This window comes from Narcine bancroftii, chromosome 2 (genome assembly GCF_036971445.1).
Source record: "Narcine bancroftii isolate sNarBan1 chromosome 2, sNarBan1.hap1, whole genome shotgun sequence".
Classification (NCBI taxonomy): Eukaryota; Metazoa; Chordata; class Chondrichthyes; order Torpediniformes; family Narcinidae; genus Narcine; species Narcine bancroftii.
In genome coordinates, this window is record NC_091470.1 from 44,567,715 (window position 1) to 44,594,825 (window position 27,111).

At 43.6% G+C, this 27,111-nt stretch overlaps 1 protein-coding gene across 10 annotated transcripts in view; it reads right to left on the minus strand.

The window, feature by feature from the left end:
- The window catches only part of LOC138753461 (endogenous retrovirus group 3 member 1 Env polyprotein-like), a 182,506-nt gene that overhangs the window by 122,804 nt on the left and 32,591 nt on the right, over positions 1-27,111 (minus strand). For 8 of the 10 annotated variants that reach the window (XM_069916484.1, XM_069916478.1, XM_069916481.1 and 5 more), the window contains one exon: positions 24,522-24,613. The exons of the other annotated variants lie outside the window; for them this stretch is intronic. The gene's annotated coding sequence lies outside the window, so the exon portion shown is untranslated. The remainder of the gene's footprint in view (positions 1-24,521; positions 24,614-27,111) is intronic. 10 annotated transcript variants of the gene reach the window in all.

Genomic DNA, 27,111 nt, shown 5'->3' on the forward strand with positions numbered 1-27,111 from the left:
TAAGTAGCATGGAGTTTAATCTCCATCTATACATTCTTGGAGGGATGTCCTCTAACTCTATTGTCAATATCAAGGGTGAATGGTCCGATAATATTCTAGCTTTATATTCTGTTTTTCTTACTCTGTCTTGCATACGAGCTGAGAACAGGAATAGATCTATTCTTGAGTATGTTTTATGTCTACCCGAATAATATGAACATTCCTTTTCCTTTGGGTGTTGTTTCCTCCATATATCCAAAAGTTGCATTTCTTGCATCAATTTAATTATAAATTTGGTTACTTTGTTCTTTCTGTTAATTTTTTTCCCAGTTTTATCCATATTTGAATCCAAATTAAGGTTGAAATCCCCTCCTATTAATATGTTCCCTTGCGTGTCTGCTATCTTCAAAAAAATATCTTGCATAAACTTTTGATCTTCTTCGTTAGGTGAATATACATTGAGTAAATTCCAAAACTCCGAATATATCTGACATTTTATCATTACATATCTCCCTGCTGGATCTATTATTTCCTCTTCTATTTTAATTGGTACATTTTTACTGATTAATATAGCTACTCCTCTAGCTTTTGAATTATATGACGCTGCTGTTACATGTCCTATCCAATCTCTCTTTAATTTCTTATGCTCCATTTCAGTTAAATGTGTTTCTTGCACAAATGCTATATCAATTTTTTCTTTTTTCAGTAAATTTAGCAGTTTCTTCCTTTTGATTTGGTTATGTATTCCATTAATATTTAAAGTCATATAGTTCAACGTAGCCATTTCATACCTTGTTTATCTTCCCTTTCCATTTCCTCATCATCACCTTTCCTTCTTATCCATTCTTTCTTGTTTTGAACACTTTATAAGACAACATTTCTAAAACATCAAACATTTCCCTTATTCTCCTATCTAAAACTTCTTTAACCCCATTCTCCCCTCCCCCTCCTGAGTTGGCCTTTATCCCTTGTCGGGCAACCACATCTCCCCTCTCCATTTGGATTTGCGAATTCACTCGCAAGCGTCAACTGATTTTGCAGTGACCGTAACTCCTCCCCACCCAGCCCTCCCAGAAAAGATTTCAATTTTCATATATATCAAAGGTCACTCTTTTAATTCCCTCCTTATTTCCTCTGTTCCCTTTCATTCCCTTATTAATTCTTATATATTTTCCTCTAAATACGGATACACTCATGTACACACATATATACATACACATATATATATTCTTTCTTTTCTTTGGCTTGGCTTCGCGGACGAAGATTTATGGAGGGGGCAAAAAGTCCACGTCAGCTGCAGGCTCGCCTGTGGCTGACCAGTCCGATGCGGGACAGGCAGACACGATTGCAGCGGTTGCAAGGGAAAATTGGTTGGTTGGGGTTGGGTGTTGGGTTTTTCCTCCTTTGCCTTTTGTCAGTGAGGTGGGCTCTGCGGTCTTCTTCAAAGGAGGCTGCTGCCCGCCAAACTGTGAGGCGCCAAGATGCACGGTTTGAGGCGTTATCAGCCCACTGGCGGTGGTCAATGTGGCAGGCACCAAGAGATTTCTTTAGGCAGTCCTTGTACCTTTTCTTTGGTGCACCTCTGTCACGGTGGCCAGTGGAGAGCTCGCCATATAATACGATCTTGGGAAGGCGATGGTCCTCCATTCTGGAGACGTGACCCATCCAGCGCAGCTGGATCTTCAGCAGCGTGGACTCGATGCTGTCGACCTCTGCCATCTCGAGTACCTCGACGTTAGGGGTGTGAGCGGAGACAACGCTGGTGGAAGCGTTCTAGGAGCCGTAGGTGGTGCAATACACACATACATATAGTTCATGGTCATTTTTACTCTCATTACATGTCTTCATCTCTCTGCTTGTTTTGTAGTTGTTCTGCAAATTTTCGTGCTTCCTCCGGATCCGAGAATAGTCTGTTTTGTTGCCCTGGAATAACTATTTTAAGTACCGCTGGGTACTTTAACATAAATTTATATCCTTTTTTCCATAGGATCGTTTTTGCTGTATTGAACTCCTTCCTCTTCTTCAGGAGTTCAAAACTTATGTCTGGATAGAAAAAATTTTTTTGACCTTTGTATTCCAGTGGCTTTTTGTCTTCTCTTATTTTCTTCATTGCTTTCTCCAATATATTTTCTCTTGTTGTATATCTTAAGAATTTTACTAAAATGGATCTTGGTTTTTGCTGCGGTTGTGGTTTCGGGGCTAGTGTTCTATGTGTCCTCTCTATTTCCATTTCTTCCTGTAATTCTGGTCTTCCTAGGACCCTGGGGATCCAATCTTTTATAAATTCTCTCATATTCTTGCCTTCTTCATCTTCCTTAAGGCCCACTATCTTTATATTATTTCTTCTATTATAGTTTCCATTATATCTATCTTCTGAGCTAACAGCTCATGTGCCTCTTTAACTTTTTTATTAGATTCTTCTAATTTCTCTTTTAAGTCCTCTACTTCCATTTCTACGATTATTTCTCGTTCTTCCACATTATCCACTCTTTTTCCTATCTCTGATATGACCATCTCTATTTTATTCATTTTTTCTTCTGCACTCTTAATTCTTCTTATTTCATTAAATTCTTGTAATTGCCATTCTTTTACTGATTCCATATATTCTTTAAAAAAAAAATATCCATTGTCCTGCCTTTCCCTATGCTCTTCTTCTTCTTCTTCTTCCTCTGGGTTAGCCATCTGTTGTTTCCTTGTTTTCTTTTTGCTCTCTTCTTTCTTGTTCTCGTTGTTTTCTATGTTCTCTTCCTGTTGCTGTGTTGTAGCTGTCACTCTCAGCTGTGGAGATCGACTCCTCAGCTGTTTCCCCTCCCGTCAGTGTGGTTTTTTTTTTGTTTTTTTTTTAGTGTGTTTTTTTTTCATGCGCGGTTGCGCACTTTTACTCGGCTCCGCGAGCCATTTTTGTAGTCCCGAGCTCGGGACTTCCACCGACCTTAGGGTGCGGGCTTCTCTCTCCACGGCGGGCCTCCTCGGACAGGTAAGGCCTTCACCTTCTTCTTCCGACGTTCTTTCTTCTTTTCATCTTCCCATTGCTTTCGACTTTTCTCTCTTCACTGCCATTTTCTTCTCACCTTTACTTTTACTTTGTTTTAATTTTTATTCTTGTACCTTTGCATTTTGTGTGTTTTTTTTTCAACTTTTCCGGAGAGGGCTGGAATTTCCTGACCGGCCACTACTCCATCACGTGACTCCTCCTCATGCTCCAACACTTACAACAGTGCACATCTTACCAACACCCCTCCAGCACCGCTCCACATTTCTAGGCCTGGAGTGAAGCAGGGTGGTCCCAAGCTGGCAAAGAGAGAGAGAAAACAAAGAACACATGGCACCTTTAAGGTGCTGGAGATTCCAGCCCAGCTCATTAGCAGGTACCAATGGCTTGGTCCCAGGAGGGTTAATCCAATTACAACAGCCAATGGCCCAAGGCCAAGCACAGGCAGGCTGGAGAGTCCAGACCAAGTAATTTACATGGGTACAACAGCAAGGTGTGCACTAATGGGTGGGGTGGAACCAAACCTTGACTGGCAGCTGGTGTGTCCTCCGACTAAGTAGGGTAAGTGCTGTCACATTACAGCCACAACTCTTCGCAATACAGTGGCATCCTCATCCAATTATAAAAGAACAATCACTCTTTCTCCTTTTGTACAATGCATTTTGCAACAGACAACAATATTGGAAAAGATATTTTAAAATTCGAGATGGAAGCCATGCATATTCTACATTTAATTTATAATGGAAACTTCTGCACAAGCTATTTCTAAGCACTTACTTCAAATATTATAGGACAGCAGAAACATCTAATTAACTATTAGATGTAACTTATTTAAATATTAGTAGTTTCTGTCTTATTTTAACATTAAAAAGTATCGAATAATAATACTTCAAATCAAAATAATAACATTTGTCCATTATTCCATTCCTAAGCCTTTCACACTATTTCCTACCTTTTAGCCGTGAGGTGAAATGGATTTGCTTTCATTGGCACATTCATTTTAGAATCTTTGAAAAACTTGATTGTTTGAAAAGCGGATTTAAAATTACTTTTGTCAATCAGTGCTGCATTTTCGGTGATTTGACATAATTGGATAATAGATGTGCTTTAGCAGCATAATTTATTTCTACAATTTGGTTTGTGAAGTTAATCTTCTTAAGGTTTTCCATGGTAATTTCACAAACTTTGTGTGACACATCATACTGTGACAAACAGTTATCAAATGTAAATACAGCAATTGCGGCAAACACTCAGCAGGTTAGGGAACATTTATGCAGAGAAATGGCAGAGGTTTCAGGTCCAAAAACTCTTTGTTAGAACTCATTTGTTTTTATTTCAGATTTCCAGTAATCTTGTTCATTTTCACTGTTATTTCCTGCTTCTTGACTGAACTAATGTGTTTTTTTTTTAAGCATAGAAATAAATTTGATCTTTTTCAGAGGACCTTCTGTTGTCTAATATTGTAACAGACGCTGAATGCTTTTGCTAAAATAGTCGGCAAGGAATACTAAAAAATATGAACAATAAACAACATGATGTTACAGTTAAAGAATTCTTCATCTAGTATTGCTACATACTTGTATTTATAGTCTTACAACATATAAACAGGCCCACAGGCCCAGCTTGGACATGCCGGAAGTGTCCTCCTGCTTGAGAACCACTTGCCCATATTTGGCCCATATCCTTCCAAGTTCTGCCCATCCATGCAATTTTCTAAATGTTTCTTAAAGAAACCTAACATACCTGCTTCTTCCATTTCGTCTGGCAACTTATTCCACCACTCTCATGTCCTGCCTAAATTCCACCTTATAATTCCACCCCTCATCTTATAATTGTCTCTCATCTTAGAATCTCTTACTCTAGCAAAAAGACTAACAATTCACATTATCTCTGCCCCTCATGATTTTATAGGCCTCAATAAGATCCCCTATCAACCTCCTAATCTCTCAGAAAAACAAGCCTAGTTCTTTCAGTCTCTCACCATAACTCCTCCAATCATGGCAAAAGTTTTTAAACTTCCTCTGTACCCTTTCCAACTATAATATCCTTCCTGTAGCAAGGTGACCAAAATTGCAAACAATATTCTAAATGAGACAGTAGTATGATCATTGACCACTCACAGACGCGAAATAACGGGAAAAGGCTTTATTGATCTAAAAATCCAAGCATGCCTTAGCATGCTGCTGGCTCAAGTCCAAGGGTAGGTATGAGGGAGGAGACTAGGGTTCTCAGCCTTTATTCAGGGTTTTAGAGGCAGGCGGACCAGTCTGCCCAGCTCAGTGGGGAATATACCCACAATACCATGTGCCACCACATTCACCCCTCCTTTTTAGATGGAGTCCGACAGGGTGATGAGGGCCACTATCTTTATATTCCACGAGTTGCACAATAATGTTCACAGGTTTAGTCTTTCCGGTGGTTTTACCCATCGTTGGGACCTCTGCAGTCCTGCTGGCTGTGCTTCTTGCTCCGGTGGCTAGATGGCTCGGTCACTGGGCTGGCTGTTGGGAGGGCTGGACCGTGTCAGTGTCTCCCACGTCTGTGGAAGTGGGGGGGGGGGGGTTAGTTAGAAACTGAGGAGAACATTTGGGGGCCGTGCTGGGGGTGGGATCTCTAAATCTCCAACCTGGGCAGTCCCCAGGGCCAGCTGATCACTGTCCAATGGTATCAGATGCACCTCCCACACTGGGGTTCCCGCTCACATCAGGTTCTGAATGGACACCGAGACGTTCCATCCATCTGGGTACTTTACCAGCACATACAGGGGGTTCGCATGCAGGAGGTGCACTTCCTCCAACAGTGGGTCTGCCTTGTGGGTCTTAATGTGCTTCTGGAGGAGCACCAGCCCAGGGGCTGTCAGCCACTCCGGCAGCATGGGTCCTGACGCCGACTTCCTAGGGAAGAACAATCTTTCATGGGGCGATGCATTCGTAGCAGTACAGAATAGGGACCTGGTAGCATGCAGCGCTTCCAGGAGTATTTCTTGCCACTGGGGCACATTCAACCCTTTTGCCTTTAGGCCCAACAAGACTGCCCTCCAAATGGTGCTGTTTGCCCTCCCAACCTGGCCATTCCTTAGGGATTATAGCTGGTGGTTCTACTGATCGCTATGGCTGGTGGTTCTCAAGTAATGTCGCAGCTCCTCACTCATGAACGCAGCACCTTGGTCGCTATGCACGTACATGGGGTACCCAAACAGGGTAAATATGGTGCAGAGTACTTTAATGACCATGGCTGTGGGCATATCTGGGCAGGGAATGGTGAATAGGAACTGCGAGTACTCGTCCACAATGTTCAGGAAATAACTGATTCATGGATGGGAGGGGCCCCTTGAAGTCTATGCTGAGGTGATCAAAGGGGCGAGTGGCCTTGATAAGGTGGGCTCTTTCTGGCCTGTAAAACTGCGGCTTGCATTCCGCACAGATTGGGCAATTGCATGTCAGCACCCTGACTTCCTCCACCGAGTAGGGAAGGTTACATGCCCTCATGAAGTGGTAGTCTTGTGACCCCGGGGTGGCTGAGGTTATCATGGAGGTTGTGGAGGCGATCTACTTGCACCCCGACGCAGACTGGTACAAGATCTCATAATTATATGTGGACATCTCAATTCTCCACCACATTCTTAATTTTGCCCATTGTTTGTTATTAAATATAAAGGTGACGGCTTTCTGGTCTTCCAGCAGGGTGTGTGTCTGTAGCCAAGTAGTGCCTCCAGTGGCACACTGCCTCCACTAAAGGCTGTGCCTCTTTCTCCATACCAGAGCGCCTGCGTTCAGGGCCTTGCAGGGTGCACAAGAAAATGCCACTGACCTGCTTGCCTGGTTCAGTGTGGCGGCCAGTGCAAAGTCAGAAGCATCACTCTCCACTTGGAATAGGACCAACTCATCGATGGTGTGCATTCCTACCTTGACAATCTCGGCCCTGATCCTCTCGAAAGCCTTATGGGCCTCCACTGACGGGGGAAAGGTTGTGGTTTACGCCAGGGGTTAGGCCTTCTCGGTGTAGTTGGGGATCCATTGTGCACAATACGAAAAGAGTCGCAGGCACCTTTTTAAACCCTTGGGGTTCTGTGGGAGAGGTAATTCCAGGAGGGGGCACATGCACTCACAGTCGGGGGGAAATAGCATGATGCTCAACTACGTACCCTAGAATCACCAGCCGCTCCATGCTCCATCACCAGCTGCTCCATCAGATTGATGACTTTTGCAGTGGCCAGGAACCTCTGCAGATTGTCATCATGTTCTTTCTGGTCATGGCAACATATGGACATTATCCAAGTGTGGATAAGTGGCTTTTAGCCCATTGTCACCCACCAAGTTGTCCATTTCCCTTTGAAACACCAGCACCCCATTTGTGAAGCCGAAAGGGACCCGTAAGAATTGGTGCAGTCAACCATTAGCCTCAAATGCTGTGTGGGGCTGGTCCTTTGGGCAGATAGGGATCTGATGGTATGCTGACTTGAGATCTATGGTTGTGAAGACCCTGTATTTTGAAATTTCATTCACCATGTCATCAATTCGAGGCAGGGGGTAGGTGTCCAATAGAGTGAACCGGTTGATGGTTTGTCTGTAATCAATCACCATCCAGTTCATCTCTGCCCCTTTTACCACCAACGCCTGCGCCCTCCAAGAACTATTACTGAGCTCTACTATGCCCTTCCTCAGCAACTGTTCCACCTCAGCCTTAATGAATCCCCTGTCATCTGGGCTATACCGTCTATTCTTAGTGGTCACTGGCCTACAGTCTGGGGTGAGGTTTTGGAACAGCAAGAGTGGAGAAACGCGAGGGTGGCCAAGCCGCAGGTAGGTAGTGCCAGGCCACAGGGTGGTAGCTATGCCCAGCCTCCCGGTGCGTGATTGGGCCTCTCCAAAAAGGAGGCCCCTCCCCCACCCGGAACTGGTCATTCATGACTGTGAGTGGGGGATGAGGTCATCAAAATGCATCTATACCCCTTTTAGCTGGCAATGGAAATCCAGTCCCAAAGTGAGGGGGGTGCAGAGATGGGGCATCACCAGCAGTCTGAAATTTTTGTATTTCGTCCCCCTGACAATTAGGTTCATGGAACACATCCCACAGATTTCTGTGGAGAGGGACTTGGAGGCTAGTCCTACCCGGCACTTTGCAGGGACCACAGTCAGGGATTAGTGTTCGACGATGCCCGGGTGTATGAAGCTCTCGGTGCTCCCTGTGTCGAACAGGCAACCCGTAGTATGACAGATTACCTCTATGTCCATCATGGAACATCCCAGCTGGTGTGGTTGACTCTGGTCCAAGATGATTGAGGCTAATGTCAGTTCGCTGTCTGACCTGCTGCCGCCGTGCCATTGAGTCGGCGTCCGCCAAGATAACCACCCGGGAGATCGTGAAGTTGGCCATCCCAATGGATCGCACATGGTGGGGCCCGGAAGTGACATCCCTCCTTGTCATGACGTGGGCCCTGAAGTTTGATTCTCCACAACTGGAAGTGACGACTGGAGCTGCTCGATCCAACTGCTGGGAACATGGGTCATGGGCCGCATGCACCGCTGCTCACGGGGGGCTTTGATTGGCATATCCTTGAATAATGCCCTTTTTGCCAGTAGTTCGAGCAGGTTATGCTATGTGCAGGACAGTACTTTCGGAGATGCTTGCTCTGGTCATAGTAGTTGCACCTCGCATGCTCAGCAGTTGCGGCAGCCATTAGGGGCAAGGGCCCAGAATCCAAAGATGGCACCGCCTATTCTGTGCGTAGGCCTCTGCATTCTTTTTGGCTGTCTCCATGGCCTGGGCCATCTGCACGACCTTCTGTAGGGACCGATCGCCTTTCTCCAGGAGTCGTTTGCGAGTGTGTTGGGTGTGGAACCCGGTGACCAGCCCGTTGCAGATGAGTTCCTCCTGGTACTCTGCTGCCATCACATCCTAGCATCCGCAGTCTCGTCCCTGCTCCCACATGGCCCGCACAAAATAGTTGACTGACCTACCCGGGCCTTGATGTTGGAAGCCAAGCTGGAAGCGCCTGTAAATGGCATTCCTCAGCCCCTGTACTGCTGCCAGATCAGGGCCTTCATCTGTTAATACCCCGTGCAATTGCAGATCAAATTATACGTGCAATGGCCTACTGCTGCAAATAGTAGGTCATACTCAATCGCTGACTGCTGTGATTTTGTGGTGCCTCATGTAAGCCTTCAAGCAGTGTAGCCACATGTCGAATTTCACTGAGGCCTCTGGGTTTTTCAGGTCGATCTTCAGCTTCTCCAATCGAATTGCCTTATCCACGGTGCTTAAAATTTAGATCAATAAATTGTCGCGCGATCAATGACCATTCACAGACATGAAGCAAGGGCCAAAGGCTTTATTGATCTAAAGATCCAAGCATACTGCTGGCTCAAGTCCAAGGGTAGGTATGAGGGAGGAGACAAGGGCTCTCGGCCTTTATTAGGGTCTTAGGGGGAGGGGTTACCAGTTGAACAGGTGGACCAGTCTGCCCAGCTCAGTGGGGAATGTTCCCGCAATACCATGTTCCGCCACAGTGACCTACTTTAGTAGTCTACATTTTTAAAAAAATGTTTGCATTGCTTTATAACAAACCGAAAAATGACAAAAATAACTTGAAAATACTGCCTACATTTTATATTACTATATTACTTATAAGAAGTGTAAAAACAAATGTCATAATATTCCTCTAGCTACCAGAACTGCACTTGGTACTCCAAGTATGATCTCACCAATGCCTTATACATTGATGTCCATTTTTGTAATCATTACACTGCCCAATGAAGGCAAGCATTCCAAACATCTTTTTCACCACCCTGTTCATCTGAGTCACCATTTTTAGGGAACTATGCACCAAGATCTCTCTTACAGTGTGTAAATCTGATTTGATTTAACAAAATATCACACTTGTGAGTGTCAAAATTCCATTTTCCACACCTTGGCCTACCTCCTCTATTGATCTAGTATCTTTCTTCCAATTTTGGTGTCATCTACAAATTTACTAACCATCTTCACTACATTGTCAGCCAAATCATTAATTTAGATGACATACAAGAGTAAACTTAGTATTTATTGGTCATTGCAGCACACTACAGGTAACAAACAACTTTCCATTGCTATGCTTTGATTGCTTCCACTAAGCCAGTTTTGAATCCAATTGATCAGTTCATCTTTGATCCCACATGATCTGACCTTCCAGACTAGCCTACCACGTGGGACCTCATCCAAGGCCTTGCTACAATCCATGGAAACAATGCCCACCACCCAACTATCATCAATCCTCTTGGTCACCTCTTCAAAAACCTCTATCAGATTGGTGAACACAATTGTTCAAACACAAAGCCATGCTGACTTTCTAATCAGTCCCTGTCTATCGAAACCTGGTAACACCCTGTATGTCAGAATCCCCCTCCGTCAACTTTCTCACTACTGACGTTAGGCTCACTGGCCTGTAGTTCCCTGATATGTCCAAAGTGCACTTTTAAACTATGTTACAATATTAGCTGCCCTTCACCTCATGGAGTTAACATGAAACAAAAATAGATAAATAAATTCAAAATTGATTTGTGACACGTACAGATTATGCAGTTTTGTGACAAAGTTCCCCATAGGAGGTTAGGAAAAAAGGTGGAGGCATTAGGTATAAATAAGGAGGTAGTGCAATAGATTCAGCAATAGTTGGGTGGGAGGTGTCAGAGAGTAGTGGTGGAAAATTGTTTGTCCAATTGGAGGCCGGTGACTAGTGTAAGGTAAAAACATCATGAGATGGGACCGGAGAAGGAGTCACCCAGTACTAAGGAGTAACAGAATGCAGATGTGACCTTGTACCTCAGGATACGTACTTAGTAAATTATCATACCATGACATTGTCCAATGAATAAACTGTTGCTATCCTTCTCTGTTAGTCTGCTGCACATCATTCTTGTTAGTGCAAAGCTTATCTTGAGTGTACAAAGTCACATCTGCATTCTGTTACTCCTTAGTACTGGGTGACTCCTTCTCCGGTCCCATCTCACGATGTTTTTACCTTACAGTAGTGGAGTTCCTCAGGGATCGGTCCTGGGTCCACTATTGTTTGTTATATATATATTAACGATCTGGAAGTAGGGGTGGAGAATTGGATAAGCAAGTTTGCGGATGATACAAAGATTGGTGGTGTTGTGGACAGTGAGGAAGATTACCATAGATTAAAAGGTGATTTAGGAAGGCTGGAGGTGTGGGCTGAGAAATGGCTGATGGAATTTAATACAGATAAGTGTGAGGTGTTACATTTTGGAAAGGCAAATCTAAATAGGTCATATGCATTAAATGGTAGGCTATTGAGATGTGCAGAGCAACAAAGGGATTTAGGAATGATGGTAAATAGTACCCTCAAGGCTGATACTCAGGTAGATGGTGTGGTGAAGAAGGCATTTGGAATGTTGGCCTTCATAATTAGGAGTATTGAATTCAAGAGTAGGGAGGTTATGATGAAATTGTACAAGGCATTGGTGAGGCCAAATTTGGAGTACTGTGTACAGTTTTGGTCACCAAATTATAGAAGATATAAACAAAATAGAGAGAATACAGAGAAGTTCACAAGAATGTTGACAGGATTTCAAGGTTTGAGTTACAGGGAAAGGTTTTCTCTGGAGCGTAGAAGATTGAGTGGGGACTTGATAGAGATGTTTAAGATTTTTAAAAAGGACAGACAGAGTAAATATGGATAGGCTTTTTCAATTAAGAGTGGGGGAGATTCAAACTAGAGGGCATGGTTTAAGATTGAAGGGGTAAAATTATAAAGGGAACATGAGGGGAAATTTCTTTACGCCAAGGGTGGTAGGGATGTGGAATGAGCTTCCGGCGGATGTAGTTGAGGCGGGATCATTGGTTACATTTAAGGATAAACTGGATAATTACATGGAGAGGAGAGGACTAGAGGGGTATGGACCGGGTGCTGGTCAGTGGGACTTGGAGGGTGGGGGATTTGTTACAGCATGGACTAGTAGGGCCGAACTGGCCTGTTCTGTGCTGTAAGTGGTTATATGGTTAACTTCCCAAGATTAAATCCATCAATGGATTTGGGAATCTCAGGGCAAGTATTATCATAGAACTTTATTTCCAATCTCCTTTCTATGATGACTGCAGGAATTAACATTCTACATTTTTGAAGGGCACATTATCCAGATATCCACATGCATGTATATCCTTAATATGTTTAATGTTCATTGATTGAGTACTATGCTTCAACTTACACCATCCTCAATGCACATCTTCCTCATTGCTTTCAAAGTATCATTAATTTATTGGAGTTTTTATTGTGCTTCTCAGATTTTTGATCAGTGTGCCTTGCAGAATGTTTATGTACAATATGTACAACTAAGTGGAACCACAATGTAGCTATGAATAGGCCTGCATCACATATTCAAAAATACCAGGCAGACTTTCCACTGCTCAGGCAAGCTCTGAAATTAATCATGGATGCAAAAAAGGAGAAATGAAATTACATTAATCACCAACGAACATATTGATATTTTGGAAAACAAAATATTTTCTGCGTGTGTAATTTCTCAGAAGTCCTGTCCCGGCCTGGAAATTACTGTAAATACAGAATCAAATTTATTTGTGAATCACACAGATCCCACAGTCTGGGATTGATCAACAAGGGGCTTTCCAAATATTAAATTATGGAGTTTCACAAATTCTTACAGCATTCCTGGAAATGATAAAATTTCAAGGAAGAATTACTGATTTGAAATTAATTGCTTCATCCCATCCATGTTATTTGCATTGGAGGACCTGGAGTCAACTAGAGGCTGGACAGGATAAGGATGGCAGATTTATTAAAGGACAATAATGAACCAGAAGGCTTTATTTACATCAGTATTTCTCATCCACAAGGGGTTGTTACTGGTGGTCTATGGCAGGAGTGGCCAAACCATGGCTTGTGAGCTACATGAGGCTCTTTGACATATCATGTACGATTCACAGAAATATGTTGGCTAAGTCAAGAATTGTACGAGCCGGTGCTCACAATGGTAGTTTTAGTGGGCATGGCTTGCAATTGAAAATGCTTGGTATGTATACCATATAAATGCGTGTAACAGTCGATCCCCCTATTTTTGGCCCTGGCTGTCCACCCACTGGAGTTCCCAACATCTCGGCGTGGACTCTTGCCTAGGACCCAGCCACCCACCCATCCAAGCTCCTGAAGTACCAAACTTGGACTTACCACCTGGTCTCAGTCACCTGCCCGTCTGAGCTCCCGGCTCCTTGAATGCTGAATGTGTACTTTTTAATTATTGAAATTAATACAAATTAGCAGACAAGAATGTTCTCATTTTGAAAGACAGCATTGCTGAAAGGGCAACTCTCACAGAATTATTAGCCAATATTGAAGTGCTTTCCTCAAGGATGAGATTTGAACTTTCTAAGTCAGACAAGAGTGCTACCACCTGAGTCACAAATGACACAAAAGTACTTTCCAGATATAAATATAGTGAAAGCCAATGCAAAGATTATTTTTGCTCATAAGCATAGATGCAAACTGTTAGTATGTTAGTATTTAAGTTTTCAGTCAACATTTCAATTCATATCATATCCAGAATTCACAAGGGAGAAGCTCACTTTGTTGTCATCTATCATGTTAATGATCAAATCTGCAGTCTGATAGGAACTGAAAATTGGTAAACTAAGTTGGGTACTGGTGTAATTGATACTGATCAGAAGCAATCTCATTTTCTTCCTTATCTCATTGCATACTGACCTCAGGAAGAAAACTTTGAAAGTAAATTGTAATACATTTTCTTAGCATTAGCCCAAAAAAACTTTTTAAAAGTTTCAGAGTATGCAATAGAGTGAAACATGAAAGTCTGCAGATGCTGTGGTTGTAGTAAAAATACAGAAATGCTGGTCAAGCTCTGCAGGTCTCGCAGCTTCATTTACAGCAATCTGCAGGGGTCATCTACCATTCCAGTGCTCCTGTTATGGTCTCCTCTACATTGGAGAGACTGGACGCAGACAGAGAGATCTCCCAGTGGCAGCCCTGTGGTGGAAAACGGTGACCTCACAGGGGTGGACAGACTGGCCCTCCTCTGTACCTGTTGCTCCTCCTCATAAGATCCCTAGTAAAGGCTGCAAGCCCTAGTCTCTTTCCTCATACCTGCCTTCGACATAAGCCAGCAGCATGTAGAGACATGCCAAGGTTTTCTGATCAATAAAGCCCTTTGATTGCTTGCTTCATGTCTGTGAGTGGTCATTGATCATGCTACAATTTATTAATCAGAATTTTAACTGCCATGGACAAGGTGATTAAACTGGAAAAGCTGAAAACCAATCCGAAAGAACAAGTGGCCTCCATCAGGTCTAACATTGCTTGAAGGCCTACGTAAGGCGCCACGAGATCACAGCCAACAGCGATTGATATAACCTGCTCTTCGCAGCGGAGGGCCACCAAGCATACCAAACCAAATAATCCGTGGCTGTAATAGATACGAAGAAGCAATGGCCCTACTGCAAAAGGAATACAAAGCCCCGATGAACGCTATGTATGCTCGCTACCAACTGGGCATCCGATCCCAAAGCCCTGGTGAGTCAATCGCCGATTTTGTAAGGGCCATGCGGGAGCAAGGGCGAGTCTGCGGGTGCCAGAATGTGACTGCAGCAACCTACCAGGAGGAGCTCATTCACAACAGGCTAGTTGCGGGCTTCTGCTCCCATCACATAAAGGAGTGACTCCTGGAAAAAGGCGACCAGTCCCTTCAGGAAGTCATGAAGGTGGTCCAATTGCTGGAGACTGGTCAAAAGAATGCAGAGGCCTTCTCAACAGGCCATGTGGCCACTTGGTGGGGAGAATGGGCGATGCCATCTTGGGACTCAGGGGCCCCTGACTTCCGGTGCCACCGCCGAGCACACGAGGTGCAACTACTGCAGCCAAAGCAATCACCTGTGAAAGTACTGTCTGGCCCATAGCGCCACCTGCTCAAACTGCCAGAGGAAAGGGCACTACACCAGGGTAGGCCACTCTAAACCCCACTCGAGCAGTGCCACAACCTGCATCGCCATCTTAGGCTGACCCACTTCTGCCGTCATTTCTGGTGGCCAAGAACCTAACATCTGGAATTGGTGGATGACCACACGGGGTGACATCACATCAGACTTCTCTTCCAGACCCCACAGCGTGCAATCCATAGGGGCAGATATCTTCACGATCTCTTGGGTGGCCATCTTGGTGGCAGCTGTCCCAATGCTATAGGAGCAGCAATTTGGACAGTGAGCTGACGTTGGCCTCCATAGAGCTGGACCAGAGCAGACCACACCAGCTGAGGCAATTGATGATGAACAGTCTGCCTGTTCAACACAGGAAGCAGAGAGTTTCATACACCTGGGCACAGCCAAACATTATTCCTTGACTGTGTTCCTGGTGAAGTGCAAGGTAGCGCTAGCCTCCAAATCCCTCTCTGTGGAAATCCACCATGACCCTAACCGTGAGGGGCACGAAACACAAAAACTTCAAACTGCTGGTGATGCCCCACCTCTGCGCACCCATCATAATGGGGTTGGATTTCCAGATTAAGTGTGTGCCGATGCAGTTTGACGGATCACACCCACCCCCCCCCCTCCCCGCAAGGTCAGTAATAACAAGTTCCTGGAGGCCCCACCCATCATCCCAAATAGGCCCAATGATATACCAGAACGGCAAGCACGTCATCCGACCTGTGGCTTGGCCATCCTCCGGGTCCCTCCACCCACTCTGTATCAAAACATCACCCTGGACTGCAAACTTGTTGCCACTAAGAGCAGGCAATACAGCCCTGGGGACAAGGAATTCATAAAAACAGGTGGGGCGACTACTGGGAGAGGGCATAATAGAACCCAGTAACAGCCCCTGGAGGGTGCAAGTGGCAGTGGTGAATAGTGGGGAGTAGTACCGAATAGTCATAGATTACAGTCAGACTGTCAACAGGTTCACCTTATTAGATGCCTACCCCCTTCCCTGCATAGCTGGTATGGTGAATGAGATTGTCCAGTTCAGGATCTTCTCCACCATAGACCTCAAATCGGCGAGTCACCAAATTCCGATTCGGCCAGAAGACCAGCCGTACACAGCGTTTGAGGCAAACTGCTGACTCTATCATTTCCTGCGGGTCCCATTCAGCCTCAGTGTTCCAAAGGGAGACGGATCGCATGGTGGATGACAACAAACTAAAAGGTACTTATCCCTATTTGGATAATGTCACCATCTGTGGCCATAACAGGAGGAACATGACAAGAACCTACAGAGGTTCTTGGCCACCACCAAGCCCCTCAACCTCACTTATAATAAGAAAAAGTGTGTATTTAGCTTCATGCCACTAGCAATCCTGTGGTACATGGTGGAGCATGATGTCATTGCCCCCAACCCCGAGCACATGCACCCACTTCTGGAACTACCTCTGCCTCAGAACTCCAAGGCTTTAAAAAGGTGCCTGGGGGTCTTCTCGTTCTATGCCCGATGGATCCCCAACTATGTCAACAAGGCCCAACCTCTGGAGAAAACCACCACGTTTCCCCTGTAGGTGGAGTCCCGAAAGGCTTTCGAGGGCATCAAGGATGAGATTGCCAAGGCAGCGATGCATGACATTGATGAATCCATCCCGTTCCAAGTGAAGAGCGATGCCTCTGACTTCACCATGGCTGCCACATTGAACCAAGCAGGCAGGCCAGCAACATTTTTTTCCCGAACCCTTCAAGGCCCTGAACGCAGGCACTCTGCCATCGAGAAGGTGGGACAGGCTAAAGTGGAGGCCATGTGTGACTGAACGCAATATATGGCCAGCAGACTATTCATTCTGCTGATGGACATTTTTATGTTCAATAACAAACAGTGGGGGAAAATTAAAAATGACAAGATCATGCAGTGGAGAACTGAGATGTCCACCTATAACTGTAGATCTTGTATCGGACAGGCAAGCTCAATGAGCCACCCAATGCTTTGACCAGAATAGCCTGTGCAAGGGTGCAAATACCACCTCTGAGCCCTCCATGATAGCCTCTGCCACCCCATTTTGTGAGGGCCCGGAACCTCCCCTATTCAGTGGAGGAGGTCAGGGAGCTGACTCACAATTTCTCTGTCTGCGCAGAATGCAAGATGCATTTTTACAGCTCATCAAGGCTACTCGCCCCCTTAGAATGTCTCAGTATAGACTTCAAGGGCCCCCTCCTGTCCATGAATTGGAACATCTACTTCTTAAATATTGTAGTCGAGTACTCGTGTTTCCCATTCGCCAACCCCTGCCCCGACGTGACTACTTCTACAGTCATTAAAGCACTCTGCACCCTGTTTGGATACCCCAGTTAACCTCACAGTAATCGGAGATCCACATTTATAAGTGAGGAATTGCGCCATATCCATGAATAGAACCACCAGCTACAGCCCCCGCGGGAACAGGCAGATGGAAAGGGAGAATGGTATGATCTGGAAGGCGGTCCTTTTGGCCCTCAAGTCGAAAGGGATGCCCAAATCCCAGTGGGAAGTGATCCTTCCAGAAACACTGCACACCATCAGGTCCCTACACTGCACTGCGACTAATGCCACCCCTCATAAAAAATTGTTCTCTTTCCCTAGGTCAGCATCAGGAACCATGCAGCTGGTCTGGCGACGAACTCAGGGCTGGTACTTCTCTGGAAGCATGTTAGCACCCACAAGGCAGACCCACTGATCAAAGAAGTGTATCTCCTGCATGCTAGTTTGCTGTATGCTCTGGTAAGGGACCCAGATGGACAGGACAACAGTGTCCATCCGGGACCTGGCTTGAGCTGGGGCTCCACCACAGGAGGTGCACCCAGTAGCCCTGCCAGTGTCCAGTCGACGAAGTGATCCCACCTACCACAACCCCCGAGTTTCCCCCTCACCCCTACAAATGAATTCCCCACCCCCATACAACCAATTATCTCAGACACAGTTCAGCCCTCCAACACTCTGCCTGGCATACAAGCTACTGTTGCACAGGAACCGACGACACAGCCAATACTGTGGCGAACACGGCACCGGATAAAACCACTGGAGCGGCTGAGCCTATGAACTGTTATGGATTGCACGACCTGTGTCACCCCACTGGACTTCATTCAAAAAAAGGAATGTGGTGGAACGAGGTACTGTGGGCATGACTTCACTGGGCTGGGCAGACTGGCCTGCCTTCTGTACCTGTAGCTCCTCCCCTAAGATCCCTAGTAAAGTCTGCAAGCACTCGTCTCCTCCCTCACACCTGCCTTGGATGTGAGCCAGCAACATGTAGAGGCATGCCAAGGTTTTCTGATTAATAAAGCCTTTGACTGCTTGCTTCGTGTCTGCGAGTAGTCATTGATCATGCTACAAATTGTTAGGTCTGCTTTGTTCATGAATGAGTGAGTCAGACACCAGACTGAGTCGAAATCAAGGTTCTTTGTTCTTTATTACCGGATTGTAACACTTGCAACTAACAGTGTTAGTTGGAGAAGGCGCATTCTGCCGTTATCAGCAAGTGGTGTTTTTTTTATACCTCAGGATACGTACTTAGTAAATTATCATACCATTACATTGTCCAATGAATAAACTGTTGCTATCCTTCTCTGTTAGTCTGCTGCACATCATTCTTGTTAGTGCAAAGCTTATCTTGAATGTACAAGGTCACATCTGCATTCTGTTACTCCTTAGTACTGGGTGACTCCTTCTCCGGTCCCATCTCATGATGTTTTTACCTTACAAAACCCATTTCAATTCCCTGCTCAATTCACTTGCTGCTATGACTGTCCATGGTCTAATGCTCTGCCAGATTGAAACCACCCAAAAATTGGAGGAACAACACTTCATATTCCATCTGGGCACCCTCCAACCAGTTGTGATTAACATTGACTTTGTTTTCTGTTAGCCCCCTCCCCACCGAATCTCCCCTTCCCTCTTATTTCTCCTTTCTTCTAACTCTTTCTTCATTTCCCTGTCCCTGTCTCTTCTAGCTCTACATTCACAGAGCTACCCTCCTCCCCCAATCAATACCTCTTTCCTCTCCTGACCTCCTATCCATGTCCAATTATTACCTTTTGTCTGTTGGCTTTTACTCCTCCCCCAGCCATTTCTTCCCTTTCCCCCCCCCCCCACCCCTTTTACTCAGGCCCCTTCCTGGTTTTTAAATCCTGGAGAAGGGCTCAGGCTTGAAACGTTACGTTGGTTATATATCTTTACCGCCTATGGAGGTTGTGAGACTAGCAGATTTCCTCCTGCGCTTTTGCGCTTTTACTCAAACCACGCAATGGCTCCTTAACTCATAGGACAGCACAATTAGTGCTGCTGCCACACAGCTCCGGTGATGCAGGTTCAATCCTGACTTTGAGTGATATCTATATGGAGTTTGTTTTCCCATGAATGGTTTTCTTGCTGTTGCCACAGTTTCCTTCCACAAGGCAAAGTTGTGCTAATTGGTAGAGTAATTGACAACAGTGAATTATCTCTATTGTGGGCAGATGGAAGGAGAATCAACTGAATGGGATCAAAACCTCAAATCTGGCTCAAAACTCATTTTCTATTATTTGTAGTGATCCCTATCCTCCTTCATGCTTCTGTGATTAGGACTTTATAAAGCAGGCAACAAGATGTATTCCATTTTTCTCTCTAAAATCTTTTAAATCCACTGAAGAACAAGTGAATCAATGTCAGTGTCCTTATGTGAAGCCATCATCTCCAGCATTTAAGCCCTAATTAGATTCAGTCAGCTGCATTAGACAAAACAAGTTATTTGCATGAGACACACAGGAGACTGCAGACGCGGAAATCTGAAGCTAAATACAATCTGCTGGAGGAACTTAGCAGGTCAAGCAACATCAGTGGGAGAAAAAGAATAAAGGATTCTTGCCTGAAATATTGATCAATATTTTCTCCCACTAATGCTGCTCGACCCTCTCAATTCCTTCAGCAGACTGTGTTTAGCATTTGTATGGTTGACACCAGATCATTGATAAAAACCATCTATTCTTAATTCTGTCATGTGATTAGAGGAAAATATTCAAGGAAGTCCTCAAAGGCTCCTTGAAAATTTGCAATAACCTCACCAACTCCTGGGATCCTCTGGCACATGATCACTCAAAGTGAGGAAGGAACACTCAGGAGGGTTTTGAGAACCAGACACATACAATAACCTTGTATGAATGCATCAACTCTCGTGTGATAGAGTACGTGATCCTCACATTGGCCTCATCAGTCACAAAACTGGAATGGAAACAAGTGGTCCTCAATTCCAAGAAGTCAATAAGAACAGAAGGAACAATGTGGCTGTGTTCTGCCTCATTTTGTGCCCCCATTTCAGACTTCCACCACTATTTCTCCTCAGCCCATCTCAGAATTTCAGGCCCAATTGTTCCCATTGCACCCAGGTGTATTGTAACATGAATAGGTTGTACACCAGTCCAATAATGCTCTTGACAATAAGTCTGAGAGGATATGTGCCATAGAAAAACAAAATTTAAGCTGGTTCCCATTTAGGAAAAAAAAATCAAATGTTGATATTTAATTAATTTTACTTCTCAAATTAAGAGATACAGTATAGTAACAGGTCCTTCTGAACCACAAGCTAGCATTGCCCAATTACACCTTCTTTTAACCCATGGCCATTTATGCTTTCAGAGCAACTTTGGTTCTTACTTTTGTTTAAGATTTGCATTGACAAGCCCAGACAAGTCAGATTGTTAACTCTTGTGTGAAATTTTCTCCTTTGAAATTCTTTGATTCATTTCCTGCTGCTTAAAACTGTTGCAAGTGTCAAGAAGATTAGAGAAGATTGCTGAAAAGTAACATGACTATTTCTTGTTCTAGCAGCAGGAATACTGACAAGTTTTATTATAAGAATTAATCAGGAATTAAAGCTATTCCCTCAATTCAATCCTAAACTATTTTATTTCCCTTTCAGGGCTGAGGTTCCTCATATATTCATTGAACATTACAGCACATTACAGGCCCTTTGGCCCACAATGTTGTGCTGACCTATATAAAAATACTCAACAAACTAAACCTTCCCTACCTCACACTCATAACCCTCTATTTTTCTTTCATCCATGTGCCTGTCTAAGTCTTTTAAATGTCCTGATTACACCAGCCTCCACCACAACCACCCTGGGTTCCAAGCACCTACGTAAAAAAAACCTACTCCTGACATCTCCTTGAAACTTTCTTCCCCTTACCTTGTACAGATGTGCTCTAGTGTTTGCTACTCTCGTGCCAGGTAAAAAGTGCTGGCTATCTACTCTATCTATGCTCCTCACAATCTTGTAGACTTCTATTAAGTCACCTCTCATTCTTCTTCACTCCAAGGAAAAAAGCCATGCCTCACAAGACATGTTCTCCAATAGAGGGAATATCCTGGTAAATCTCCTCTGCACCCTCTCCTTCTTACAATGAAGCGACCGGAACTGAACACAATATTCTAAGTGTGGTCTAAAGAGAGTTTTATAGAGCTGCAACATTATCTCATAACTCCTGAACTCAATCCCCTGACTGATGAAGGCCAGTATATCATAAGCCTTATTAATTACTATATCAACCTGCACAGCAACCTTGAGAGATCTATAGATTTGGATCCCAAGCTCCCTCTGTTTGCCACAATATTAAGAATCCTGTCATTAACCACATACTCAGCCTTCAGGTTTGACCCTCTAAAATGCATCACCACACTTATCCAGATTAAATTCCATAAGCCACTTAACTCTTCATCTTGTCTATAAACTGTTGTAACCTATGACAACTTTCTACACAATCCATACCACCTCCAACCTTCCACAGCAGGGGTTCCCAACCTTTTTGTTCCTCTGTACCCCTTGGGCATTTTTATAGGTTCCCGTGTACCCCTAAAAATTAAGGATATAAAAAACACAACATGTGCAATCTGACTGCAGATTACAACACCATGTATTGTACAGTAGTGATTATTCTCTCAGATCCAATGTACCCCTGAAAAGTGCAAATGTACCACTGGGGGTACATGTACCCCAGGTTGGGAACCCCTGTTCCACAAAAACGTTGGGATAGCATTGCTGCTTGTGACCCTTTATATTTCAGAAATAATGATGTTATCTTCCAGATTCTATTCATTTTACACCAATGGCTCGGCATGACAATAACACCATCTACAAATTTGCCAATGACACCACAGTAGTGGGTTGAATACAGGGGATAAATCAGCGTACAGGGTGGAGATTGAAAACTTGGCTGAATGGTGTATCAATAACTGCACTCAACATTACCAAAATTAAGGAGCTGATTGTTGACTTCAGGAAAGACAGAGGTTTACAATCCAGTGATCATTGAGGGATCAGAGGTGGAGAGGGTGAGCACATTTAGTTTCTTGGGAATCACGATCTTGGAGGATATTTCCTAGACCCAACACACCAATGCCATCATGAAGAAAGCACATCAGTGCCTCTACTTCCTCAGGAGCTTGGTGTGACACCAAAAACCCTGGCATATTTCTATAGGTGTGTGGTGGAAAGTGTGCTGACCGGCTGCAAGGCAGCCTGGTATGGGGTCACCAATACCCCTGAGCGCAAAGCCCTGCAAATGTTAATGGACACAGCCTAGGACATCACTGGCAAATCCCTCCCCACTATTTATAAAGTACATCTATAAAGAACGCTGCTGTCAAAGAGCAGCAGCAATCATCAAAGACCCACACCACCCAACTCATGCTCGGTTCTCACTGCTGTCATCAGGAAAAAGGTACAAGTGCCATATGAGTCACACCACCAGGTTCAGGAACAGCTGCCACTCCTCCACCATCAGTCTCCTCAACGACAAACTCCAATCAGAGACTCAATAAAGGACTCTTACTTGCGCACTTTATTGATTTTCTTTTTTATCTCTCTGTATTGAACAGTCAGTTTGTTTACATTCATTATCTGTTTACAGTTCTTTATTTGTTTACATATATTCGCTGTGTACAATTTTTTTGCATTACTAATTAGTGGTAACTCTGACAGGCCCACAGACAAAAAGAATCCTAGGGTTGTATGTGATATCATGTATGTTCTCTGACAATAAATCTAAAATCTGAATCTGAACAATTGCAATAATTTATGGCTGGTTACACATGGCTAGGAATTTCCAAAATTACTCATACACTTGAAATGACACTGAATGCCACAAAAGCAGAGTAAAGATAAGATGCTGAAGGCACTTTTAAGGATATGCTCGAGAAGATGCTAGTGACCTCAATCAAAAGATTACAAAGTCAGAGATTTCTTTGGTATTCTGTAACAGATAGGTCTTCAGATGGCACGGGCATAAACAAACTTTCAGCACTCCATTAGAGACCCTATTTATGCACTAATTGTTAAGCTTTTTCTAAGTGCCAACTAAAGGCACTTAGAAAAATTGTAGCAAGTAGTGGGGGTGGGGGGTGGTTTGCAAAGTGTGTAAGAAATATGAGAAAGGTCAACTGGTCAGCCCCGCTGGTTGGAAACATGATTGAATGTAAATGGAATTGCCTCCATACTGTATTAGGAGCGCACAATGTGTGGTCTGGCAGCATATTTTTCTTGGGATTTTCAGAAAAGGAATACAACATCTCCACTACAAAGTGCATATGGTGTGACTGACCAGTTATTACTTTCTAGCTCTTTAAGAGCCTAATAAACAAACATTCAAGCTAATTATGTCCTTAAATGTTGAAGGTGGGAAAATGACAAAAAACAAGTCAAGCTGATCATTATTAATTTTCTGGAATATAAGAAAGCCACATTTATATTGCTCATGCAAAATTAATTGTGATTAACAGCATATGCATCATCCACAGTAGTTCGTCAAAAATCGGGTTGGTAAAGACTAGTGCCAGTGATGGCAGGTGCATCAGAAGGCTGAAATAGCTCACCCATGTGGCATTTCTGGCTGATACTGGTTGCAAGTGCATCAGCATAGTCCTCATTCAGGACTAGACTCGGTCACCTCTGAGGTTATGGGCGTTTTCAGAGATGCCTCCTTAAATTAGCTACTTGATTATTCAGATCTGTGGATCTACCCTGTTCAGATCAACATAAAACATGGTACAGTACAACACAGAAAAGGCCCTTATGCCCACAATGTTGTGCCAGAGCATATGATGGGGCATTTGGTAGTCCCTCTGCCTCGCCGAACTGGCTTTAATTCTGACTTTGGGTCCTGTTGGAATGTGCATGTTCTCCCGATGACTGTTTGAGTTTCTTCCAAGTGCTCCAGTTTCCACTCACATCTCAAAAATGTGCAGCTTGGTGGCTTAGAGAAATACAAAAGCTGCAGATGTTGTTTATTTTAAGTATTTTAGGTTAGTTGGACACGGAATTGCCCTCAGAGTGTAAGGGAGTGATATAATGTGTTCTGAGGGAAAGAGGGGAAGTGTATGATGGGAATGTATGAAGAATTTAAAAAGAGTTAGTGTAGAATTAGTGAAAATGATGCTTTATGATCAGTAGGGACTCAGAGGGCCAAACCAAAGGGCTTGTTTCCATGTTGTATCATTTTATAATTCTGGTTGAAGATAAAACCATTTGCAACAGCATCTGATCTCCAATGCTTTACTGACTTTTATACTGCATGCTTAATCACCAACACTGGGAATACACTGACCTGTGCAGATCAATTGCTGGTGGTTCTCTATGGAATGGCATCATTATCCATCTCCTTAGTATTCTAATTGTATCAGTCAAGCTACATGGTTCCTAGTTAGGAAATGAAGAGAAAACAAAATGAGGAGTTCATTAAATCTGACAGGTCCTCTCCATTACTGCATTTTGAAACTTTCTGACTATTGTCTCCCATCTCCAAATTTCCTAGGCTCCTTGGGAAAGCTACGGGGTGAAATCAGTCTGACACTTATGCACCAATGACTAATATTGGTATCCACAGTGCTGAAGACAAAAAAAAGGGACAATGTCGAATTGCTCTGCCTATTTTTAATTTTTTTTTTTAAAAGACGTACAGCACAATAACAGATCATTTTGGCCCACAAGCCCATGCCATCCAATTACACCCAATTAACCTACAACCCCTTGTACATTTTGAATGGTTGGAGGAAACCAGAGCCTCCAGGGAAAACTCAGCAGACTCAGGGAGAGTGTACCAACTCCTTACAGACAGTGTAGGATTCAAATCTTGGTCCCCATTGCTGGCTCTGTACCAGCATTGCATAATTGCTACGCTAACCGCTAATTGGGTCATTAAACCATCAAATACCTGTTGACAGTTCATGTACACTATATCAACAATATTTCTCCCATATATTTCTTTTTTTTTTAAATCATTTCCAACTTCCTCTAATCAATTCATACTTTACAGTGGCAGTGACTTATGACAATTATGATTGCTAAAGGTATCCCCATCACTGAAGTGAAATACAGTTAAGGAATACGTTTGAACTTTTCACTCCTCAGATTTACCCCACCTCTGCCAACATATGCATGCAAGAATGCTGCATGTTTGGTGCAGTACTGTGCAACTTGGATGTTTGTTTGTTTTTTCAAAAATGGAGCAAGAATTAAGCACAATATTGCATTTTGGCAGGAGTTCTGAAAAAGAACCTGTACTTCAAATAGTTAGATAGATTAGGTTTTCCTTGGCATAGCTGTGTCAAGAACAGATTGAAGTTCATGCCTGTCCAACAGATAATGGAACATTGTGCCCTATAGAAATCATCTATATATGCCTGTAGAAATCATCAGAATGAACAAAAATCACAGCCGTCAACCATAAGAAGATTTTAACTCAATTATCAGAGACATCTAATCCATTGTAGAAGATCCTCTTCAGTGGCTGAGAATTAACGGAATCTCGGAAGTGGATGAGTCCATTAACATTACATTCAATCAGATTCAAGCCTCTTCCTTCTCTCAAGACCAGCACTTAACCTTGAGGCCTATACAGTAACAAAAGCATGAAAGCACACATATTTTGCAGCAATATAAAGCATTTTGCAAGCTAATTGATATCACTACTGCCACCAAGTGGCCTCAATGCATTAGCATTTTCTAAGCACAGAAATTTTGAATACAATCTCCCAGAGTACAACACACCAGGATGGAAGAGCTAATTGCATTTAGCAATCGCTTTTAATTTCTGAGTTGAAATAACTGCTCTGTGTTTCCAGCATTTTGTTTCTACAGTATTTCACATTGCAAACATCTGGTGTTTTTTTTTAATTTTCATAATTCCAATCACATAACAATAGCTCATGATACCGTCATCATTTTTTCAATATTTATTGAAACATACTTGCCACATACAAAAGCAGAAACCCACTACTGTATAATATCTGTTACGCCTCACCAGCAGCATAAACAGATGGGTTAAGTTTAACTCAAAATTTATTAATAATTCTCAATAATAGAATTAACTCAAACTTAACATTCAAACATGCCTTTATGACAACTATATCCTAACAACAGATATTTATAATGTGTATGTGGGGAAAAAAGCCCCTGATCATTACTGTCCAAGCCTAAAATGCCCCAAAAGAAAACTCCCAAAACAAAAACCTCAAGTCAGTCAGTCGAAAGAACAGTCCACAGGATCTGGTGCCCAGGCGTGGGTTTCTTAGTTTAGTTACGCACAGGTCTTTTAGTTGGACATGGAGAGAAATGACTGTTATCACTGTAGACTTACAACCTTGGCAGGGGAACACAAGATTTTCCTGAGTTTTCTAATGTGGTAACAACCACCTTTAATTTCTTCACAAAGGGAATTTTTACACAGCAACCTCCTAGTCACTAACACGAGGTCTGCACCTCCAAAGCCCTTTTTTTTCTTAAAAAAAAGGGTTGCCAAGTTACTTTCTGTCACTCGAGTAGTCTTCTCCTCCAAAATCTTGTCTGGAGTTGTCAAGTGACTTCTGCCACACGAAGTCTCCTCTTGAAAGGGGACTGGAGAAGCACAGGTTGGACACACCCACACTCTGGGAGTCAGAATGTCACAAATTGTTGTCAGAACAGTACTGGCACTCATGGACAAAGCAACTCAGTCTTCCTTCTTCCAATTGAAGCTGCTGGATGAGTATACAGACAGACAGTTCCTCACGGCAGTACTGGCACCCGTGAAAGAAGAACTCCTCTTGCCTGTTGAAGCTGACAGGCACCCATACACAGACCAACTGTCTGACTAGCTGCCATCCAACTAATTGTCATCTTTCTGACAGTTCAAACTCAGCACACTGGGCTTTTCAATA